This window comes from Vulpes vulpes, chromosome 9 (genome assembly GCF_048418805.1).
Source record: "Vulpes vulpes isolate BD-2025 chromosome 9, VulVul3, whole genome shotgun sequence".
Lineage (NCBI taxonomy): Eukaryota > Metazoa > Chordata > Mammalia > Carnivora > Canidae > Vulpes > Vulpes vulpes.
Window position 1 is genome coordinate 14,010,289 of NC_132788.1, and position 24,254 is coordinate 14,034,542.

Consider the following 24,254-nt stretch of genomic DNA (forward strand, 5'->3'; position numbering starts at 1 on the left):
CCCCTGTTACCCGGTTCCTGAATCCCGACACCTTCTCTTTGGCCTCGCGTTGAATCCCCCTGAGATCCATCCCCCCCCCCCCCCATCTTTCGCTGCGCATAATGGTCACCTGGGCCTTTGGCAAACACGGACCCCTGCCCAGCCGCTGCCTTGGCCCCTCGCCACGTCCCTCTGGAAAGATCCAGTAGCTGAGCCGGGTTCTCAAACTGGGTCCCATGGTCAACCGAGCCCCATCTTCTTCGTTGGACTGGAGTTGGTGCAAAGCCACTCGGGTGCATCCTTATTTTTCCCTCTTGCACTTAGGGCTTTTCTCATGGGTATGAAAAGGTTTTCTTTCTTTGCTCTCTTTGTACTGAAAGGTGAGTGATGATAGCGGTGCTATTGTAGAGTAAAAGTTAGACAGTGAGAGTGGGTGACTGGGGTGCATCTGAACAGAGGGCCGGTGGCAGCAGGTGTACCACCTGGGCTGGACCTGAACCTGCCACTGGAGTAACTGCAGTATCCAGGGTGGCTCTTCTCTTCCCTTCCTAACTGGGGTTGATCCCGGTTTGCTTTATAGAGGCCACGTTGTTACAGGTCCCTCCTGTGATGCCGAGGCAATGAAAAGCCAAAATCCAATGGTGACTTGGCCATTTGCTGCCCGAGGGGCCCTCGGAGAATCCAGGCCAAATTAGAGGCCAATGGCCCCTAGATGCCCATGATGACTTTTGGGATAGGAAGGAAACTGTAGGAGTGAGGAAGAACTTATCCTTTGACTCCTGGCACTAATCAACAACGATTAAGTTCAAATGAGTGGATTAAGTAGCTGGGGAATGTCAAGTGCAGTAGGCCCTCGACGAGCAAACATAGTGCAGAAGAGTCCTCCTGTCACAGCCTGAAGCTGGAGATTATTGGGCAAAAGAAAAAGAGAAATGGTGGTGGTGGACGGAAGGCTCAAAAGCATCATGAGTTGAACAGAGAAGTGAAGAAAGGTAACTTGGGGTAAACCTAATTCAAGAACTATCACTTCAGTGGATTGGGTAGTTATGGGTAAGCTAAAGATGGAAAATGTTTATGGCTTTAATACTGATCCATACAAAAATATTTTCTAGACTGAGGATATTGATTCTCTCTTCTCTCTTCTTTGGGATACAGCCTTCAGGGGAACATGATGGTTGGGGTAAAAAAACAAAAATCTCTTTGAATCCTAATCTCGCCTTTCCAAGCTGCAAGGAAGGGAGGGAAAACTATTGACCACGCAGGCTGTTTCTCTAAAAAATAGGATTGTAGGGCAGCCCGGGTGGCTCAGCGGTTTAGCACTGCCTTTGGCCCAGGGCATGATCCCCCAGATCTGGGATCAAGTCCCACATCGGGCTCCCTGCATAGAGCCTGCTTCTCCCTCTGCCTGTGTCTCTTCTTCTCTCTCTCTCTCTCTCTCTCTCTCTGTGTGTGTGTGTGTGTCTCTCATGAATAAATAAATAAAATCTTTAAAAAAATAGGATTGTAGAATTAAATGAGTCACAGTGCGTTGTACACCTGATGGGTGCTATTAATAAATAGAATTGTCATTACTCAAACTACCATTCATCACAAACTATCTTTGTAGAAATCATGCTATGGTTTTAATAGGCACTCTATAAATAATAATAAAAAATAAATGACCCTAATTCATAAGTAATACCATATCGTATAGTGAGTCCCAGACTTCTTGTATTATCCTAAAGACAATATTACACAGACTAAAATACAGGCATTTTCTTTGTTTTGATTTGTTCCACTGAAGAATAACAGAAAAGTGTATAGAGCATGGCATACGCGAGCTGGTACGACTGCCGTCAAACGTATAATCAACTAAACCAAACCAAAGAATGAGAAGGGGGCATAGTCAGGGCTATGAAGAGCCACCACTTCTGGGGCAAGTCTGTTTGATTTTGGGTGCTTCCTAATTTGTCCTGTCGTTCTCAAGGCCAGCATGGAGCCTTCCCAGGATACAAAAGTGCTCTGGAATGTTAGCAAGAGTGGAAGACACTCTTCCTGTCCCTGGAAAGCCTACCTCCCAGGGGGTGTTGGGGGAAGAGAGAATAATTAAATAGTAAGTAAATTAATATTGCTCTCATTCTGCTTGCAGGGGCCAGACGGTGGGATTTACATTACAAAGGTTAAATTTACATTATAAAGAAGCCCTTCAGGTATTTTATAACTAAATTCTCTTAAAGACTTGTAGAAACTTGCCTTGACTAAATGTTCTTTTTAAAGGCAACCCAGTTCCACATAAAATGACATGAACAGTAACATGATGAATGCTGTTTTGGAGTGAATCTCCAAGGGTTTGGTAGAAGAAGGGGAGGCATGTGGAGAGGGTTGTGCTGTAGCAGCAGTGACTTCTATATCTGTGTGACTGCTCCTGTAGAGGTGGACGATGGGAGGGTCTGCACGGGGGGATCAAAATTAGCTCACAGATCAAAAGAGGGCAGGGGGAAAGGGGAAGGCTGCTGTGAATGAAACTTCAAGCCCTGGATAGGATTTTAGCATAATGCAAGGAGCAAAAGCCAAGGAAGAATGACCAGGTTCAAAAGAGAGTCAGTGTCTCTCCTGGGACAGCCTCAGAATTTCCAGTGTGGGAGGCGATTTGGGGCAGACACCTCCTTCTACACCTAAGAGTATTTGTCTGGATGATCTCTGCAGGTCAGATGCTGCAGAGCTGGAGTTGGTTGGTCTAGATCGAAGAGATGGGAGTAACTAACACACTCTCTCTCTCAACCACTGCCTGTACGCTTTATATTGTTGTCATGCCCAACAAATTGTTGTTGGGCAAAAATGGAGTCTTATCGTAAAGATATTAGGGAAATGAGAGCCCTGGTTGCCTCACACAGAAACCCAGCAGCCTTCACGGGGACCATAAGAGAATCAAGGGCACTGGCAGAGAACAAAAAGACCTAGGAACCAGGTTTCTGCAGTCTTGTCTTATCTTGCGTTGTGGTGACTTGGTGTCTTATTGCTCTATTCCCCAGACTGCTGCTTACCAAGACCATCCAGCTTCTTTCTGGGGTCTCTTTGACATCAACTGTTCCTCCATTGGCCATTTACACCTCCCTAGAGAGAATACTCAACTGCCCCAACTTAGTCTCCATGAGGCCAGGAGACGAGCTTTGTTCCTCAAAAGTTGCAGAAGAAGGAGACATTCTGGAAGAACTGACTGGGGCTGCTTCTCTATAGGTAGGTGTCCCTAGAAGGCACCTCCATGGAAGGGGCTGTGACTTCCCAGGAAATGTGCTGTTTTCTACTCTAGGTGCACTCAGATCCAGAGCACAAAGCCCAGGGAATGTGCTCGGGTTACCTTGGTCTCAGTACTCACTGAATATGTGGACAGGAAAAGCCCCTCCAAGGGGGTGTGAAACAAGCTTTTCCTTAAGAACAATCTCCCCTTACAACATTATTGGCGGGTTGTACTGTGTCTCTTTGTCAATAGCAATGACATCCACTCTGACGGAGTGTTCAGTACCCGGCGGGTACAGGGACAGCACCACGCACTTTCCCTGCTCACGGAATCACGCGTATTCACTACACCTCACCAGTGTGAGCAGGTACGTGCCCTTGATAGAACTGGCCATGTGGTACGGATGAATCATCTATTTCTAGGTTACAGGCTACTCCAAAGCTTACTGGACTTAATCATCATTGTATTTATTCAGGTCTTGTGAGTCAGAGATTCAGGTTTGGTTCAGTAGCCAACACCTCTCTGCTCTGTGATGTTAGGGCCCTCAGCTGAGTGGCTGGTAGGGCTGTGACTAGCTGGGAATCTCTCTTCTTATCATGATGAGGCCACTCACCTGCTGCTGGGAAACCCAAGATGGTTTCACTCACTGGTCTAGGGCCTTGGTGTGGGCTGTTGGCCTGGGGGATTTGGGTTCTCCTTTGGGTGATCTTCCTCTGTTCCTCTCTCTTTCTTTCTTTCTTTCTTCTTTCTTTCTTTCTTTCTTTCTTTCTTTCTTTCTTTCTTTCTTCTTTTCTTCTTCTTCTTCTTCTTCTTCTTCTTCTTCTTCTTCTTCTTCTCCTTCCTTCCTTCCTTCCTTCCTTCCTTCCTTCCTTCCTTCCTTTCTCTCTGTCTCTCTCTCTCTCTCTCACTGTCTCTTTAACTCTCTCTCTCTCTGTCTCTCTGTCTCTCTCCATGGCCTCATCATTCAGTAGCCCAGCCTGACCTTCTATGCATGGTGTCTGGCCTCCAAAAGGGCAAAGATGCAAGCTGCAAAGCCTCCTAAGGGACAGGCTTGAAACTCACATAGCGTCACCTGTTCAGCATCCATTGGGCAAAACAAATCACGGAGACCTCCCAGATGCAAGAAGAGGGAGATGAGGCCACCTATGCATGCAGGGAGGGGAGGAATGTTGGTGGCCATCTTTGCAGATCATTATTTTTCCTTTTCAATGATTAGCTGATGATGGTTCAGACAGGAGAGCTCAGGGGTAAAGGACTTACACACGTTTCTACTGTAAAGTGGTTCAGCCTGGGGTGGTCACAGGACAAAAGAGAATGTCACAAAGATTCTCAGTGAAAGCCCTTAGAATGCCCTGTCTCCATGGATCCATCTCACATAAAATGGCAATGCTCACAACACCAATTAGTTTTCTTTCAAATAGGCCCCATTCCAACTATTTACCTTTTTCCTATCTGGTTTCAGTTGATGATGTATTACCCCAAAAAATAATTTTACAGAGTTAATGCTTTTCTCATTTTTGTAGAATATAAGCTGTGTACTGAGAAGCATCTGGAAAGTCTTGGGCCATTGGAATGCTTAGCTGTGAGCTCCTGGAGCTTTCGATTTTCTGGTTAACTGAATATTTAGCTTTAGTAAGCTCTTGTTGGAAGGTCTTAGAAAATGTACTAATTCACTTTACTTCCTTTATAACTAGTATATGAAATACTATTGAATTTTTGGCTCACAAGCAAATACCTCTAGGCTCAGAGTCAGCTTCCTGAATCTTGTTTTCTGAGCTGCTGTAGCAGGATCAAGTGGCTGAGCTGGATATGGAGTTTCCGTGAAGTGAATGGTGACCAAGTTGGATCGTTTTATTAGTATAACTTTATGCTTTCTGAAAAAAATGAAAGGCCACCCCTCTCTTCAAGAAATGCCATTTATGTGGAGATCTTACCATAAACTTAAACACTTTTTCAACTGGATGAAGAACTATTTTGTTATTTAATCATGGAAAGTGTTATTCTTGATTCGTAGGACTCTTTAAGAGGAAATCAGTAATTAGTATGGGATCGGCGGACGTCAGTGTGGGACCCAGTTCTTCCCCAGAGGAAGGCCTGAACAATAGGGGATGTGATGTTTCATTGGATTATCATTATAGAAATCAGGCATGTCTGTCTGGACATATTCTCTTTTGGGCTTTTGTTTCTATCAGACCTTTGGTCCCTCACACTGTTCCTAGTCACACTCTTGATGGCCTCTGCAGGGTAAGATTGGGCATTTAAACTCTGAAAGTGGTTGTAGGGCAGGGTGATATTTGTATCTGATCGAATAGAGCTTATCTTTGAAAAAGAGTTACTTGATTTTGATTTTAGAAAGGAACCCCTCCCAATGACATCATTTGCCCAAAGATGATTGAGAGAAGAAAGACTCCATGTACATATTCCAGCTTCAATATGTAATCAGGAAGTGTGATGAGCAGAGATGTTCTGTAGTTAAAAAGCTTAGAATTCATTATTTGTTTAAAAAAATGTGTATACATAATGGATGTTACATCACATCGCTGCCCACAGCCATCTCTGTCGTTTCCTTTGTACTTGTCCTGTGCAAATTCCTTTATCTGATTTTCACTTATTTATGTATTCAGCAACTTTTGGTGAACCGTGCAGGTATCAGGTGCCAGGGTCCTAAAGATGATGGAGCTGTGGCCCTTCCCCCAGGAGACAGACACGTTAGGAGATGGTAGCAGCGCACCAGGGGCTGAGGTATGGACATGGGCCTGGAGAAGCCTAGGGAGGTCAGCGAAGGCTTCTTGGAGGAAGAGAGGCTTATGCTGAAACTCTGAGAGTGGAAATTCATCAGGAACAACATGGGGGTGAGTACTGGAGGTTATTTAAGATGGGGTTAGAGGTGAAGGGGCAGAAGAAGCAGCCCTGTGGAGCTGGGGGCCCTTCCATTTGGGAAGAGTCACAGCCACAGTGCAGAGGCTGTCAGGATCAGGTCCTGGAGACCCTAGCTGTCAAGGCCAGGAGTTGGGGCTCCATCCTGCAGGGTAGACATCGGGAACTGGGAAGAGGTTAAAGTCTCTGTCAGGAAAAGTGAAGAGGGGGTAAAGGTGGGAGAAGGTGGAAGCGATGCAGAGGCCAATAATGCAGGGGCCCGAGGCTCGTTAATACTCTCTAGGTTCTTCCTGGCTGAGTGTACCTGCAACATGTCACTTATCCTCTGTATTTCCATTTGCTCATCTTAAAGTGAGAAGCAATTTGATAATTTACAGAGCAAATTATCAAAGTATTGGGATGTTTAAGTGATTTAGTATTTATAGAGCACTTAGAACAATGACCAGCCCGTCATAATAATCAGTAGCTGTTATTTATAGTGATCAGTGATGTCATCAAATGTGGATGCAGAGGGATGCCTGGGTGGCTCAGTGGTTGAGCGCCTGCGTTTGGCTCAGGCCAAAGGATGGGGTCCTGGGATTGAGTCCTGCATCGGACTCCCCACAGGGAGCCTGCTTCTCCCCTCTGCCTGTGTCTCTGCCTCTCTCTCTGTGTCTCTCATGAATAAATAAATAAAATCTTTAAAAAAAAAATGGATGCAGAAAGCTTGTAACGGTGGCCCAGTAGAGGAGGTTGTTTGAGATTCACCAGAGGAGAAATCATGGGGCCAGCAGAGAAATAGGTTAGAAGACTGATTCACAAGACAATGCAAGATAAATTCTTCAGGACTTGGCACCTGGTAGGATGTGCAGGGCAGACGGATGAGTCGTGGGTGACCCTCAGGGTGGCTGGCCTGCGAGTCTGACTGAGGGGTGAGGTGCTCATAATAGGAATAGGAATCAGGGAGGTGGAGCCTGGGGACAGTTTTGACATGTTCTGTTTGAGGTGCTTGTGTGACATCAGAGTTGGGGGCTTGACTGAAGACATGGATCAGGCCTAGGAATCTGGATTTGGGATTCATCATGATATAGGCAGTGGGAGCAGTCATGGTATGGGCGAGCTGGCACAGGCCACGTGTTCAGAGAGAGAAAGGGACACAGACTAGAGATCTGAGCAGGACCCGTGGAGACCTAGGTCCAGACCACTCTAGACATTTCTCTTTCAGGGTGTGGGTAATGTCTTAATGAGTTCAACTTGTGCTGGAATGACCCATTAGGAGGCCAGCATGTCTGAGGGACAGTGGCTCCTGGGGTCAGCGAGGAAGGAAGGAAGGAAGACCCTAGGAGTGACTGGAAGAGGTGGTTAAGGATGAAAATCAGTTTTGAGAAGTTAGCAGAGGAACCTGCATGTCAACATCTCAAAGGCGGCCAATGGCAGGATGGTGATGGCTGGCAGGGTCGGACAGATGAGGATGAGTAACCGGTGAGGTCTAGGTCCAGGCTGGAGGGCTGCTGTGTCTAAAGAGAACTGCTCTTCATTGAGCTGGCGCTGCGTGCTACCCCGCGCGGAGCCTCTCAGATGGCTGTATTTATCCCCACGGCAACCTTCAGTAGTGGGTACTAGTGTCCACTTTATTTTATCAAGTAAGAAACAATTTTTTTTTTTAGATTTTATTTATTTATTCATGACAGACACAGAGAGAAAGAGAGGTGGAGACATAGGCAGAGGGAGACGCAGGCTCCCTGCAGGGAGCCCGATGGGGGATGTGATTCCAGGACCTCGGGATCATGACCTGAGCCAAAGGCAGATGCTCAACCACTGAGCCACCCAGGTGCCCCCCAAGAAACAGTTTTAAAGAGACTAAATCACTTGTCCAGGATCCCCCTGTAGTAAATGACGGTGACAGTCTGTGAAGAACCCAAGGGTGTCTGCCTCCTGAGGCAGCCGATGGGCCAGAGCCTTCCACATGGGTGCCCTTCCAAGCAAACAGATGGCAAACAAAAGTGGGTAACCTGCAGGGAAATTAATAAAGTGACTATTTTATAGGTGTGAGCAGGGCTTCAGGAGACCACGGGGATCGTGCAGGACCTCAGGGTAAGGAAGAAGGAGGCTTGGAGGGGTGAGGGCGGAGGGCAGCGGTGGGCTCTGGGAAGGGGCCGTGAGTAGGAGCCAGCCCGAGGGGACCCTGCGGGGAGGAGCCCTGGCAATACCACCCAGCTCTCACGGCCCCGCGTGCTCAGTCCCCCTCACTGGCCAATCACCCACATGCCACAGGGCAAGAGGTCAGTCTCAGCACACAGAGCAGAGAGATCTGGAGAAACAAGCACAAGCTTCCGGTACAGTCAGGCCACGGGAGCTGGAGAGAAGTGGAGGAGCAAGTCCAGCGAGCCTCACTGTACCGCCAGGGCCAGCCACCTGGAATTGGTGACAGTAGGACCACCCCAGGAGATCCACCAGGGGGCATCTTTGTGGCTCCTTTGGCATCACAGACCCCTTAGGCTTCTCCCCTTAATTCCAGGACTCAGGGGACTGACAGTGAAACAAAACCCACCCTTGGTGGATCCATGGGGTTCCCCTCTCCAAGAATCTCAGCCACCATTCCACCCTCCCTCCCCCTCCACACCCCTTCCCGGGATCCTCTTCCCCCTACTTGCCCCACAGGACACTTCTTGACACTTGTTAGAGAAGTGCTGCCAGATTTCCCAGCTGCTCCCAGCAGTCAGGTGCACGCTGAGGAGGTGAACCTGGGTTATGACCTGTAGACCATTTAGAAAGGCCCCTGTCTTCTAACTTCAGAGTTAAGAGAGATGTGTATGTGCCTGTGTCTGAGTGTGTGTATGGAAGATGGGTGCATGGGTGCATGGATGCACGGATGCACGGGTGGATGGATGCATGGGCTGGAAGTGAGATAGGATAAACTGAGTCCAGAGGCAGACTGCACTCCTAAGCCAAGTGCCTGCTCTGTGTGTTTCTTCTCAGCATCCCTGGCTCCTACACTGTGACCTGGTCCTAGATCCTTGGCTGAGGGCTGGACCGTTCGGTGGACATGCTGCGGAATAAAGTGGAGACAGTAGTGGGGATTCCAGATTCATCATGAGGGTCTCATGATAGTGACAGTAGCAGTCTTTGGATACTGCAGATTTTGGGAGCCAGGTGAGATCTGTGGTGAAGAGTTTTCATTTGCTGACTGGCAGCCATGACCTTGCTGACTCACATGGAGCATAACTGGCATGTGGCATCTATGCCTCCACAGTGGTTCTGGGATGGTAACCGGGTTTTCAATTTCCTTGAGTTTTGCCCTGGATGCCAGGAGACTCAACACCGATTTCTATGTTAGTTCTTCCTCCTGGAATATATTTCTTTTTTTTTTCATGATTTTGGTTTCTCTCTCTCTCTTTTCTTCTTCTTCTTTTTTTTTTAGAGAGAGAGAATATCTGCAAGGAGTGGTGCAGGGGGAGAGAGAGAGAGAATCTCAAGCAAGCTCCACGTCCAGCATGAACCTGAGGCTTCATCTCATGACCCTAAGATCATGACCTGAGCCGAAATCCAGAGTGGCAGCCCAACTAAACCAACTGAGCCAGCCAGATGCCCCAGGTGGTTTCTCCTTTGACTCCAATGTCATCATTTCAGTTTAGGCCTTTTATACTAAGGACATTCAAACGTGTGTGGTTGGAGGTGGAGGATATATATCATATATCAAATATAATTGGAACAGGAAGAAGAATGGAATCTGAGATGCCAATAACATACAGAGTTTTTTTTCCCCCAAAATTAGGCTTGGTTGGTCTAATATTACCTGTCAAATAAAATTATAAAATGAAATCATCAGAGATTACTTCTCAAGGATCCTTACAGCAGGGTGTGGTTTCAGCTTTGTCTGGCTTGCTAGACAGACTGGGTTTGTGTTGGATCCCAGACCATGGAATGTGATTTGAGCCTGGTCTGTAGGACATCACAGCTATTGAACCCTTTTCTGCAGTCAGATTTCATTTTGGAATTCCTTCACGAGGTGCATTCTGCTTATTTACTGAGGACCTCCCTAGAATGGGCGAGTGACAAGAATTTTTGTCTGTGTCATTCACAACCTATATTTTCATCACCTAGAACAATACCTGGCACACAGTAGGAGCCCAATAAATAATCACTGAATGAATGAATGATGGTATGGATTTTTAAGTGAAAAGGGGAAAATATTCTGAAATTTCTGGAGTGAGAATTTTCTGCAAAAGTGACTTTTCAGGTTCATAGCAAATAGCCATTCACACCACCCTCAAACTGTCTTACTGTGTATTCAGTTTCAAGCTACCCATCCAGCTGCGCACAAAGCCAGTAAAATCAGATGAAAGAGTCAAAGGGCGTTCTTTGGAATAGAAAATACGGTTTCTTATTCTTGATATATCAGATGACTTCTCACTGTGGTGATGCTCAAGGCTCCCATAATAGCAATAGTTTCTATGACACTTGAAATAATCTATTAATTTACTACCTGTCCCTCCATTATCAATCAGGAATTTGTATAGCTTTGACAACCTGTTTTTAATAGTTTCTAAAATTTCTCAAAAGTATCTCATAACCAGTAGTTATTTTGGCCTACGATAATTCAAGGATAATATCCTTTTCGTGTGTGTTTGTTGGTGCTGGTATTGAGAAGAAAAACATGAAGCCTTGGTTCTAAATTAGCATCTTTTTTTTTTTTTTTTTTTTTTTTTTACAGTCAGATCCACATCATCATGCTGATACAGGTGGAAGTGGAGAGTGGCCACCAAGCCAATGAAGCTGTGTTCTTTGTCTCCCTGGTGCTTGTCCAAATACCAGGCAAAAAAGTCATGATGACTAAAGGTTTACTGAACAGAACCAAATTCATTGAGCGTTCCTAGTGTTCCTGCCACCACACCAGGTACTGTGAGGAGCAGAGCAAGATTTTAAGACAGCATCTTCTCCTGGGAGGAGAATGGGGGATGAGGGAAACAGGTGAAGGGGTTGAGGACTACACTTATCTTGATGAGCACTGAGTAATGTATGGAAGTGTGGAACCACTATATTATACACCTGAAACTAATAGGACACAGCATGTTAAGTACATTGGAATTAAAATTTCAAAAAAAAGACAGCATCTCTGCCACCTGCGCATTTGCAGTCTCTCTAAGGAGACATTACTCTGAACAAAATGACCAGGAAATGGAGTAGAGTTGAGTGCGAGTGGAGTAGACTGAGTGCGGACTAACTGGGGTATTGAGTAGTTAGAGCTCTGCTCCGGGCCACCTCGTGACACTCACTCTCTTGGTGATGTCATTCGGGGCTACTTTTCTTAAAATGATTTTATTTTATTATAATAATTAGTTATATTGTATATTTTTGTAACTGAAAAAACATCAAATTTCATGCAGGGCTTTGAATGGCTTTTGATGCTGTGTAAGTGCTGCTGACTCTCAAATGTGTGTCCCCTACCCAAAGCAGAGGTGGAATTCAGATGCTCAGAGCGGCTGTGACCCAACCTGCTCCTTGACTAAGCATCTTCCAATCCTGGGAAATGACATTGCTGACTGCCTGGCTGTTCGAGCCAGAAATCTGGAGTATTTTTTTTCTCCCTTCCCTCCAGTTTACCCCAAGCCGGGTTGACTCCCCCGCTTCTAGCTCCCAGGAATTTCACTGTCATGTCACTATCTCTGCTGTTTCCACGCTGGTTGGAAACACCACTGGGCTCTCCCCTGAGTAGCAGACTCCTAACTGAGTGTGACCCAACTCATTTTTCTCCCAGCCACTGATGTCAAAAACAGAAATCAGATTAGATCGCTCATTTAAAATCCTTCGCTAGGGGCAGCCCCTGTGGCGCAGCGGTTTAGAGCCACCTGCAGCCTGGGGTGTGATCCTGGAGGCCCGGGATTGAGTCCCACGTCAGGCTCCCTGCATGGAGCCTGCTTCTCCCTCTGCCTGTGTCTCTGCCTCTCTCTCTCTCTGTCTCTATGAATAAATAAATAAAAAATCTTAAAAAATCCTTCACTAGAATCTATACATGGGGTAAAATTGCACAGAACTATACACACATACAGATGAAGCTATATACACACAAAATCTATGAAGCTGAATAAGAATCTATGGTCTAGTGAACAGTGTTGTACCAAAGTCAATCACCTGATTTTGGTTTAGTACTGCGCTCATATAAGATGCCACCACTGGAGGAAGCTGGGTGAGGTACAGGGAAATCGATGGGCTATTTTTGCAACTTCCTGTGAGTCTATTATTAGTTAAGAATGAGGTTAAAAAAGACCTGAGTAAGAATGCAGAAAATTACTGGCTTTCCACTGTAACCAATCCAACTCTTTACCACAGCCTGTGGAAATCATTGGCTGTTGTCATTCTTGCCAACCCCCTTTCCAATCCTACCCAACGTCATGCTTCCCTTAGTTACTCTTTCTCAGCCACACTGGATTCCTGGTAGTTGCTTAAACATGCTAAACACCTTTCTGCCCCAGGACATTTGCTGTCCCATATGCCGAGAATGCTCTGTCCATGGTTCATTTTCCGTCATCAATAAGAGAAGTCTTTCCTGACGCCTGACGCCTGACGCCTATATTGGATTCCCCCCTCCCCACTTGGCTCTTTGTTTTAAGAGAACTAGTTATCATCTGTTATGAATGTTTGCCTACTACTCAACAGAATGTAGAGCCTAGGGAGAGATCATGAACAGAACAATAAAACATGTCTGTTTTATTTACTTCGTCTCTTGTGTCCCTAGCATGGTGCCTGGCCTATAAGTGGTGGTTAGGTTCCCCCAAAATGAGGAGGCCAGTGTCAAAAGAAGCTTGGAGAAAAAGTTTCATACAAGAACTCATTAAAATTTGAATTAACAGAGAGTATCTGGTTTGATACATGTTGTTGGTGTGTGTGTGCACAATTAAGATTTGGTCCTCAAAATATAGATGTGCATCATGGATATGTACAATTCCATTTATTTACTTTGAACTTTTGCATTCTATTTTAAAACCAACTGCAGAAACTACTCTAAGGTCTAATATTTTAAGCCTCCCCGAATAACTTTAAATTTTAAATTTAAATAACTCATTTTACCTGATATTTTTATGCAGGGTAATAAAGAAGGGAGATGCTGCATTTAAGTTGCTTTATTGAAAAATACACGTATTTATTGTTTTCTTCTTATTGAAGTTCTAAATGCACATTTCAGATAATTTGGAAAGTACAGAAAGATAAAAACGAAAAGAAATATCACAGTTAACCCATTATCTGGAGATCACCATTATTCACACTTGTACTTTCTTACTGTCATTTCGATGAATATTTCTTAACCATCAAGAAACGACTACAAATGAAATATTTTACCTTGGCTTTGAAAATGTAACATTAACACAAGCAGTTAACACGGTGTTATCTGAAAGAAGCTTTTCAAATGATAGTGCCATGATTTATTTCACTCTGTTCCTATTGCATAGATACACTCCAGCTTATTAGTCTACTTGAAATTTAGGCTATTTTTCCCCTACTTTCACATATTTGCAATGTTGTGATTATCTCTGTCCACAAATGTGTGTCAAAGTTTCTTTTTTTTTAAGATTTTATTTATTTATTCACAAGAGACACACAGAGAGAAAGAGGCAGAGGGAGAAGCAGGCTCCAGGCAGGGAGCCTGATGTGGGACTTGATCCTGAGTCTCTAGGATCACGCCCTAGGCTGAAGGCAACGCTAAACCACTGAGCCACCTGGGCTGCCCTGTGTCAAAGTTTCTAATATTTACTTAGAATGGATTTTTAGGAGAATTACTGAGTCAGAAGGTTGTTGTTTTTTTTGTTTTTTTGTTTTTGTTTTTTTTGAGAGAGAGAGAGAGAGAAAGAGAAACGTGCGCAGAGGGGAAGGCAGAGGGATCCCTGGGTGGCTCAGTGGCTTGGCGCCTGCTTTTGGCCTAGGGCGCGATTCTGGAGTCCTGGGATCGAGTCCCACATCAGGCTTCCTGCATGGAGCCTGCTTCTCCCTCTGCCTGTGTCTCTGCCCCCCCCCCCCCCGTGTGTGTGTCTATTATGAATAGATAAAATCTTAAAAAAAAAAAAAAAGAGGGGAAGGCAGAGGAAAGGGGAGAAAGAGAATCCTAGGCAGGCCGCACGCTCAGCATAGAGTCCAACTCTGGGCTGCATCTCGTGACCCTGAGATCATGACCTGAGCCAAATCCGAGAGTCATATGCTTAACCAACTGAGCGACATAGGCGCCCCAGTATTCACATTTTTAAAGCTCTTGATAATGTATGGCCCAATTGTTTTTCCGGGAAAAATGCATTCCTGTGGCCATGACTTTATTTCAGAGCCATCTTGGCGTTCCACCTTACCTGGACCAAAGTGGGTATGACTCAGGCCCAGGTTGGATCCCTTCCAAGAGGTGTATTATAAGGTGCCAGCATGGCTTCCCTCCGGGGTGGTCTTGCATAAAATATAGTCCAATGCATGGAAATACCCAAAGACCCAAAGGCTGTATTGAGCCTCCTGCATATTTACTTCCTCATTATTCTAGGGAGAAATGTTAGTATTCGGGTCTGGTTTCCTGAGCTTTAATTTGGAAAGAAAGTGGAGGAAGTGGGTTAGTTTAAATTCCCAGAGCATTCCTTTGCATCAGTGAAAAGTTACAATTTTTGAATAGATACCTGTATTCCAGCTGGTCCCATGGTGCCTGAAGAATTTAGGGCATGATTAAAAGAGTTGAAAGGAAGCAGTGTCAAAAGACCCAGAAAATCTAGTGTGTCGAGTCTGAAAACAGGATTTCAAGCTTTTGAATTTCACCAACTCATTCACAGCTGCACATCCTGTCAGATTTGGGCGACTGGGTAAACATCTTTGGAAGAGAGCCTTTGACATTTAAGATAAAAATATTTTGAACCTGAAGGAAAATGAACAATTGCAGTGACAAGGGGCTGACAAGTTTTCTGGAAAGTAGTTCTTTTTATTCTTAATGAGGTAGGAGATGATTGCTCTGAGTAAATTGAGTATTTCTGGCTCTTCCATCTGTGTCTCAAGTAGTTTCAAAATTATGTTGAGTGAACACAGTGAGGATTTTTTTCACACCTTTGGTTGTGGTGATTAATGGCGAGTACACAACGCCTTTGTGTGTATGTGTGTGTGTGTCTTTGTGTGTGTGTCCACGTGTATGTGTCTACAGAGAGCCGCTGACGTAGACTTGTATATTCTGTAGATCACGGAATCCAATATATCCATGTAGGTTGGAAGTTTCTGGTTAGACCTTGTAGGAGCCCATGTGGTGACTGATAAGCCTCAGTGGCTCCAGAACAACAAAGCTTGGCATAAATATTCCTATCTTCAAAGCAGCAGTTCTAGTGGGTTAAAATGCTTTAACTCTGAATTTCCTTTGTTCCAGAGCTTACTTTACTAACAGATAGAGATCACTGCGCATGCATGTGTCACACTTTCCTTTGAAGGTATGCTAGGGTGTTTACTAATTACTAGGCAAATGAACAATTACTTTAAAGAGGTTCTTTTTTTTTTTGAGCATGTTTGTTGATACTCTGATGAGGATATTTATAGTAATCTTTTCACCAGTTTCTGAGTCTCTGTAAAAGCAAAGAGATAAAAATCAATAGGCATGGTAGACGGGGGAGCAGTGATGTTAGCTCTTTTTGTAACAACGGGGTGCTAATGAGGGCATGATTTCCCAAACACCAGAAAAACAATTCCTCTGGTGCCAACAGAGACTTCTCACCTCCAGCTATCTCGACCTTGGGGGATTTATCATGAGAGGAAATGGGTCAATGTGAGAAGACGTTCAGGGCCAACCTGTCACCAACCACCTCGGCTCCCCTCCCAGGCTGGCTCGTCATCATTCCCAGCCTTGAGTAGGATGACTTTCTTCTTAGTTAACAGAGAATTAAAAATATGCCCCGTGATTTCTCTGGGGATTCCCCTTGCAAACGCTGGACGTCAACTGCCAAAGCTCATACTTCAGGGCCATACAAAGAGGACATTGCCTGTGCTTGCAGGAGGGAGGAAGTGCAAGGTGCCTGGAGGGCCCCAGGGAGGGCCTGGGTGCCAGCTTCACACACACACATCCTGTTCAGCAGTCAGGGGCCGGCTCTGGGCATGGCTCTCACCACACCACAAGCAGTCAGTAAATATTCATTGATGAAATCAAGAATGATGAAGGCTGGGACGTCTGGGTGGCTCAGTTGGTTAAGTGTCTGCCTTCGGCTCAGGTCATGATCTCGAGTCCTGGGATTGAGCCCCAGATGGGGAGTCTGCTTCTCCCCCTGACCCTCCCCTTTCTTGTTCTCTTTTTCTCTCAAATAAATAAACTAAAAAATCTTTTTAAAAAATGATGAAGGCTGTCCTTTCAAAACCACACCAGACCATCCCTTACCTTCCAGCTCCCACAGTGTATAATCCATAACTGGCCTAATATAGGAACAGAATAAAGGAGGCTAACAAAGGATTTTTCTGATCATTTCTTTAACACTTGAGAAATATATTTTCTAATTTATTGGACTTTACTGCTGTGTTCCTCTACCCCTTTTCCATCGTGTGTTTCATTACTGCCTGAACTCTATTATCTCAGACTGTCACACAGCTAGAGCCAAGTGCTGCTAAAGACATTTTTTTAAATTAAGAATAATATATATATTATAAAGATATAAGGGTTATAAAGTTTTATCTTTATAAAGTTAGTAATCTTTACTTTCAAATGATCCTAATATCCAAATGTAACGTGTTCCATTTCTTTTAAAGAATATAAAAGAAATACAACTTTCATGGTACTAGATAGAAATAGATGGACATGACCAGGGAGGTCATACAGGATGGCTATTATTTCCCCCAAGGAAATCTCAAGGTCTCTCAGCTAATTTATTTCATCTATTGCTTTTATTTAAATATTTTAAAATGATTATAGTATCATGGCATTTTTCCTGTAAATAAGGACTATGGATCTCTAAAAAACAAGGACATTTTCCTACCTAACTACAGTACCATTATCACACCTAACAAAATTATTAGTAATTCCCTAGTTGTATTTAATACTCACCTCCCCCCTCCCAGTTTTCCCAATTGTCCCTAAATGTCATTTACCGTTGGTTTACCTGAATCAGGCAAGGTCCACACATTGCACTGCTTATGTTTCCTAAGTCTCTTGTAATCCAGAACAGTCCCTCCCACTCCCTCCACCTCATCGACTTGGTGAAGAAACAGTCCACTGTTTTGTAACGATTAGTCTCACTTCATTAATTGCTAAACAAGAAGCCAATCACAATGGGTTAAGAGTCTTGCCAACCTAATGAAGCCAGGTGTCTTCATTCCATAATTGATATTTTTGATCTGGTGTTCACTGACGTTCAACCTCAAGAGCAAAGAAAACAAAACCAAGACCAAAACCAAATGCTGACGGAGACTTGAATGTGACTGCACGTACACGAGTCCTGCAGCAAAATCCATGTCATCTAGTTTCAGTGGCTGCTTTTCACTGACTTGGTGCCTGGTTTCTGTGAATACCTGCTGCGATTTCTTTCTACCTCCCCTGATTCTCAGGTCAGTTCTCAGACAGCCAACAGTCTTTACCTGTGGGCCACCTTCTATAGGTATGCCATCCCCTGGCACCTCTATGAAGTATCCCCTTGGTAAGGAGACTGTATGAAGGGGAAAGATGTTGACTGAATTTCCCTTTCACTTGGGTACCTCTGACTCTTCTTTACCTTTTGCCCATCTAGAGAAGAAAACCCCCATGACAGAATGGTAATTAGTACTAGCAATCTCTCCAGTGACTCATAACCCTAAACCTTACAATGCACATGTATTAGAGGTGTGGGGAAAGTGTCTTTCATTCCCAATGAAAGGAAATTGCCATTTAAAAATTATGACTCCTGGGATCCCTGGGTGGCGCAGCGGTTTGGCGCCTGCCTTTGGCCCAGGGCGCGATCCTGGAGACCCGGGATCGAATCCCACGTCGGGTTCCCGGTGCATGGAGCCTGCTTCTCCCTCTGCCTGTGTCTCTGCCTCTCTCTCTCTCTCTGTGACTATCATAAATAAATAAATAAAAAAATTAAAAAAAATTAAAAAATAAAAAAAAAATAAAAATAAAAATAAAAATTATGACTCCTATAGGAAGTATTGAGAAATGGTACCCACTGGTTAACTATTATATATTAGAGGTTATCCTTTCTTACACTTGTGAACCAAAGTGCATCCATCAGACCAGGTTCTAACTCCAGTTGAATCGTATTAAACTGGGTGACCTGGGACAACCCAGCCGTCTTCCTTAGCTGAATATTTTCAATCTAAAAAGTCAGAGGAGTGGACTAGACACCTAAGGTCCCATCCAGCAGTTGAGCCGGATGACTTAATTATGTTAATAGCTACCTCAGTGTTCTCATTTTGTCTCTCCTCTCCTCCCATAAAGAACCTCTCCTAACAGGCTCCTGCCTTTGTGTGTGTTGGGAGCCTCTATAATGTTTGGCAGCCACTAGTCAAGAGGTTCCTGTTTTTAATTTTTAAGTATGACTTTGCTAAACAGGTTATTTTATGTGCTGGAGGTTTCCCTCATACTGGACAGACTCACCTTTCAAATGAAGAGCAGTGAATCCAAATACATTTATGCTAAAATGTCATTAAAAAAAAGTGTGTCATCAAAGGATTGCCAAGATCTGGTCAGATTAAGAAAACCTGGAGCATGCAAATATGCTAGTACTGAATAGAATTGTTGAGAATGCCCTGCACTCAGTGCCTGCACTAAAAAATAAAAATTAAAAAATTTTAAAAAGCATTGGCATCGGCCCTGCTCCGGGCATATGCGGGGTCCTTATCTCAGTAATCCCCATGGGGACCAAAGAAGAGCCAGCCCATTTGGGGAATGAGCAAAGAAACGTGTCCTTGCCCACCACAGAGTGAGAATTCACCTCAAATCTTGTCCCTCTTCTAACCGATTCTCTTCCTGGTGTTGCAACTCAACTTTGGAAGTCACGTATCTGAGCAATATTATTGTTTATGCTTCGATTTCGTGTGCAATTCAAGAGCTGTCCTTATTTTTCTCTTGTGTCATCCCGCGGAATAGATACCGCAGACAAATTTGGAAACCGTTTCAGAATGATTCATATTTGGGGAAAAATTCAGCCACAGGACATTTGTCCCCGGGAGCCATAGAAACTGCAAGCTCAGTTTGAGTCTTATAAACAGTTCTTTTATGAGGTCGAATAGACCAAAAATCCTGCTTCGTGGTTTAAAAACAGATTTGTTATTAATGTGTATGGTTATTTCCCCGTCTTTTCTATTTTTGCTGTCGGGTCGGTGCAGCTGTGGCCCTTTGCAGCAGCTGGGGTATAAATATAAAGTGGGAATCGAGGCACGTTAGAAGGGAGGGGGCAGCCGAGGAGCACAGCAGAGCCCCAAGCTCTGCAGGCCCGACGTCGGGTCTGGGCATGTTGGTTTCGGTCTGATTGCCTTGTCGGCTTTATGCTGAGCAAGCTTTAATGATTTACAGGTTGGCATGAGAAGCGGGGTTTCTTGTCATGAGCGTGAACATCCATCTCTGCTTGTATCCTACATAGTAATTAAGGCCAGACCTTTTTTTTTTTTTTTTTTTGACATTTGTTTTGATGTAAGTTCGATTTGCCAACATATAGTACAGCACCTAGTGCTCACCCCATCAAGTACCCTCCTTAGTGCCCGTCACCCAGCCACCCCATCCCCCCGCCCACCTGCCCCCTCTGCAACCCTTTGTTTCCCAGTTAGAGTCTCTCATGGTTTGTCTCCCTCTCCAATCTTTCCCACTCAGTTCCTCTCCTTTCCCTTATCACCCCTTTCACTATTTCCTATATTCCACGTTTGGGTGAAACCATATGATGATTGTCTGTCCTTCTCTGATTGACTTACTTCACTCAGCATAATACCCTCCAGTTCCATCCACATCGAAGCAAAAGGAGGATATTTGTCCTTTCTGGTGGCTGAGAAATATCCCATTGTGTATATATATGCCACATCTTTATCCATTCATCTGTCAAAGAACATCATGGCTCCTTCCACCATTTGGCTATTGTGGACATTGCTTCTATGAACATTGGGGTGCAGGTGTCCTGGCATTTCACTACATCTGTTTCTTTGGGGTAAATCCCCAGTAGTGCAGTTACTGGGTCTTAGGGTAGCTCTATTTTTAACTCTTTGAGGAACCTCCACACAGTTTTCCAGAGTGGCTGCACAAGTTTGCATTCCCACCAACAGTGCAAGAGGGTTCCCCCTTCTCCACATCCTCTCCAACACTTGTTATTTCCTGTCTTGTTAATTTTAGCCATTCACACCAGTGTAAAGTGGTATCTCATTGTGATTTTGATTTGTACTTCCCAGATGGCGAGTGATGTGCTTGCTAGCCATTCTCTTATACCATCCACAAAGATAAGCTCAAAATGGTTGAAAGATCTAAATGTGAGACAAGAATCCATCAAAATCCTAGAGGAAAACACAGGCAACCTTTTGAACTTGGCCACAGCAACTTCTTGCAAGATACATCTATGAAGGCAAGGGGAACAAAAGCAAAAATGCACTATTTGGGACTTAAGATAAAAAGCTTCTGGACAACAGTAGAAACAGTCAACAAAACTAAAAGACAACCTACAGAATGGGAGAAGATATTTGCAAATGACATCAGATAAAGGGCTAGTATCCAAGGTCTATAAAGAACTTATTAAACTCAACACCCAAGAAACAAACAATCCAATCATGAAATGGGCAGAATACACGAAGAGAAATTTCGCCAAAGAAGGCCAGACTTTTTGATGGAGCATGATCTCTGGGAGGATTTGAGGCAGTATCACATTATATGCTCATTTCTAGGTTATTTTTGAAGGTATACATTATATGTTAGTAAAACGTTTAAAAATGATTCATAGCTTAAAGTTTATACCAATGTATAGACGTGTCACTTCATGAATGGAAGTCCTTCTGGAAAGAGACTTGTCTAAAACCAAGGTGAGAATTTGTAATAACAACGATGATCCCTTTTTGCAAATGCTGGCAGGGTTTCTTCTGTTTTTGCTGTTTTGTTTTGTTTGTTTGTTTTGCTTTGTTTTGGGGTCATTTCTTAAACTTCTAGTGAGGAAAGACAGCTTTGGCTTATCAGTTACAGTAGTGAGCCTACCACCCAAATTGTTGACAAATGGCCAACATGTCTCTATGAGAGGAGTAGAGATGGTGTGCATGTATCAAGTAGAAACTTCTATATATACCTTCAGCTAACAGCCTATGTTAGCAAGAATTTGTCAAGTGTCCACTAGGTGTCAGGCATTGTGCTGGGTGCAGCGGAGGGTCATACAGATGGGATCACAGCCCCTCAGGGACACATAACTCTTTTCTCCAGTTCAGTGAACCCCACATTTTCTGCAAAATTTTTATATGCATATAAAAATGTAGTTTTCTTTCTAGCACTACTGTAGCAACAAAAAAAAGGTGCCAAATAATTAAAGGTTGATTTGGTTTTACATAGCTGGATGTCATGTGATAGAAAGTGCTCAGTAAGTATTAGCAATTGTTGTCATCTGTCCGGTGACTGTCTGGATTTGCTTCTTCTCTGGTTGCTAAGATCATTCTGAGTCATATGACATTTTCCCAGAACCCGTATCTCAAAAACCTTCTAGCTACAATCCCAGCCAAACCTGCTCTTCTTCCAGAATTTTCTGTTAGCACAAGGTACCTCCAGCCACATAAGCCAGTCCTTCAGTCCACCATGCTCCTGCCTACCACAGGGTCTTTGCATGTGCTGGTCCTTGCCCTAGAATGGCCTTCCCACTTCTCCTTTTCAAACATCAGAGCAACATTCTGCTGAGGTGTCCTGTCTGACCTCCTTGAGCACCCCAAATCCTCTGCACCACTTGTCTGTAACATTTAGCACAGATGCCACTTTATATTTCATTGAGTGATTATTTGATTAATGTCTGTCTCTCCCACCAGGATATAAGCTCCATGAGAACCAGGGCAGTATTAATTTTTGATAGTCAACAGAATCATATGCTCATATGCTTCTGTTTTGTTGAAGCCTATACTGAAGCTACTTTTCTAGGCCAGTATATAATTCAGCTCTCTCCTTAAGACAATATGAAATCCTTCAGAAAGTTCTAAAAACAGTACAATGAGCACTCATGCACCCACCACCCAGCCTATTAAATAAAGATTATGCGGACATTGACCACATTCCTCTCCTTCCCCATCATAAGATGAGGCAACCACTATCTTGAATTTGCTGTTTCTCATTCCTGTGCATTTCTCTGTTGACTACCTATGTCCGTCTATAACCGTCAGAGAGTCTTTACGTATTTCCAAATTTTGTGTAAATGGTATAATTCTGTGTGCATTTTCTTGCGACTTTATGTTTATGAGATTCAAACTGAAATGGGTAGTTCAGGTTCATTCATTTTCCTTGATGTGGTATATTTCCACTGCAAGAATATGGCATAATTAATTACCATTCTTTTATCGATGTGCATTTAGGTGGTTCCCCACTTTTTTTTTTTTTGCTATTTCTAATGCAGCTACAAAACATTCTTGAATTTGCCTTCTTTTGTGCTATTTCTAATGCAGCTACAAAACATTCTTGAATTTGCCTTCTTTTGTGCATGAGACAGTTTTTCCAGAGAGTATACCTGAGAGAGGAAATGCTGAAGTGTAGGCTATGTTTTTCTTCAACTTTACTAGGTGGTGCCAATCTACTTCTCTAAAGTAGAGAACAGCTGCACAACATTCCATTAAAATAATGTCGCTAACTGATTTCCCCCCATTCCCTACTACATTTGCTGGATACTATTGTGAGGGGGTGGGGCCGATTAAAACAATATTAGATATAAAATCTTTCACGTTGAGATGATTACTCTAATAGAGCACTCAAGATCTCTCTACTCTCTGGGGTATTTGAGCTCATTTGGTCTGTGTTGAGAGTCAGGTCAATTACTACCATCACTACTTTTTATTTCCATTGGAGATAATGAGACCAAACCTGAGAGATTAGGCATCTCAAGTCCTGGTGGGGCGAGCAGCAGAGCCAGGTGGAGTGGCCTGGTCTCTGGCACACAGCTTATTCCACTCAACTTCTCTCTCTCCTGACCCAGGAGTGAGTTGGCTCAGCCACAACTAATACCAGTCAGAGCACGGGAAATGATGTCACAGCCGCAGACCACAACAAAAACATGCCTTCTTTATTGCACCTGTGAAAATGCGGGGTATTAGCTCACAGGCAGCGGCTGGGCTGCATTGTCCTGGACCAGGGGGAAACAGATGGCAATTTAATAGGAACCTGATAGCATTGTTTTGGGTTGGACAGGGGGTAGCCTCTGGGGAACTAGGAGAGAGGCTCTCAGCTACCAGGCACAAGGGCTTGGAGAAGGAGCTTGCTGTGGCCACTTCCTCCCTCCCACCTCTACCCTAGGAGGAGCCCAGAGGGGGTAGGAGTGCAGAGGCCTCTATTGTTTGCCTGCCCTGTGCGTGTGTAGGTGTGTAGGTATATGTGAGTGCTCATAAGGACACAAGCACATGTGCATATGCATATCCATCTCCGTGTGTGCATGTGCTTGTGTGTGTGAGCGTACGTGTGTGCTCATGTTCATCTCTGTGTGCGCGTGTGTGCGCGTGTGCAAGCGCATATGCATATCTATCTCTGTGTGTGCATGTGCTTGTGTGTGCCTGTGTGTAGGCTGTGTGTGTGCACATATGCATGTGTGCGAGCGCATGTGCATACACATACACATCTCTGCATGTGCACGCGCTTGTGTGTGTGCATGTGTGCACTTGCATGCAAAAGGGCCAGCGCTGCCACGCCCGGCACCTGCCGCCTGGGGCTGGGCTGGCCCTGCTAACCTCAGACCAGGAACCAGAGCTGAGGTGGCTCGGGGAGCAAGGGAACCGGGGGCCTGAGCGGCTCTGAGGTCTGCTTGGTGCTTCTCCGGAGTCGGCCTAGTCCCGAAGGTAGAGGGCCTCCAGCTGCAGCTTGTCTGGCTGGTGCAGATCCTGACCCCGTGGCCCGGGCACCCCCGCGGGGCTCAGCTCACCTGCTCCCTGGATGCCGCGGACACGCCACCTTCCTTACGCCGGCCCCAGCGCCCCCCTTACCTACCCTCCCCTCACCACGGGGGCCGCCTGGGCCGCCGCCTGCCCCCCAGTGCCTGCAGACCCTTGGCTCCCGGCCCATCTCGGTCTGCTGCCCTGCGAGCCGTCTGGGCCGTGGCCGCCG

At 44.7% G+C, this 24,254-nt stretch overlaps 1 long non-coding RNA gene across 1 annotated transcript; it reads left to right on the plus strand.

The window, feature by feature from the left end:
* Positions 1-1,945: 1,945 nt before the first annotated feature.
* On the plus strand, positions 1,946-10,949 carry LOC140593829 (uncharacterized). The gene is made up of 4 exons (XR_011994139.1): positions 1,946-2,071; positions 2,991-3,195; positions 9,474-9,646; positions 10,767-10,949. It is a non-coding gene; the product is annotated as an uncharacterized lncRNA (long non-coding RNA).
* The last annotated feature ends 13,305 nt before the right edge of the window (positions 10,950-24,254 follow it).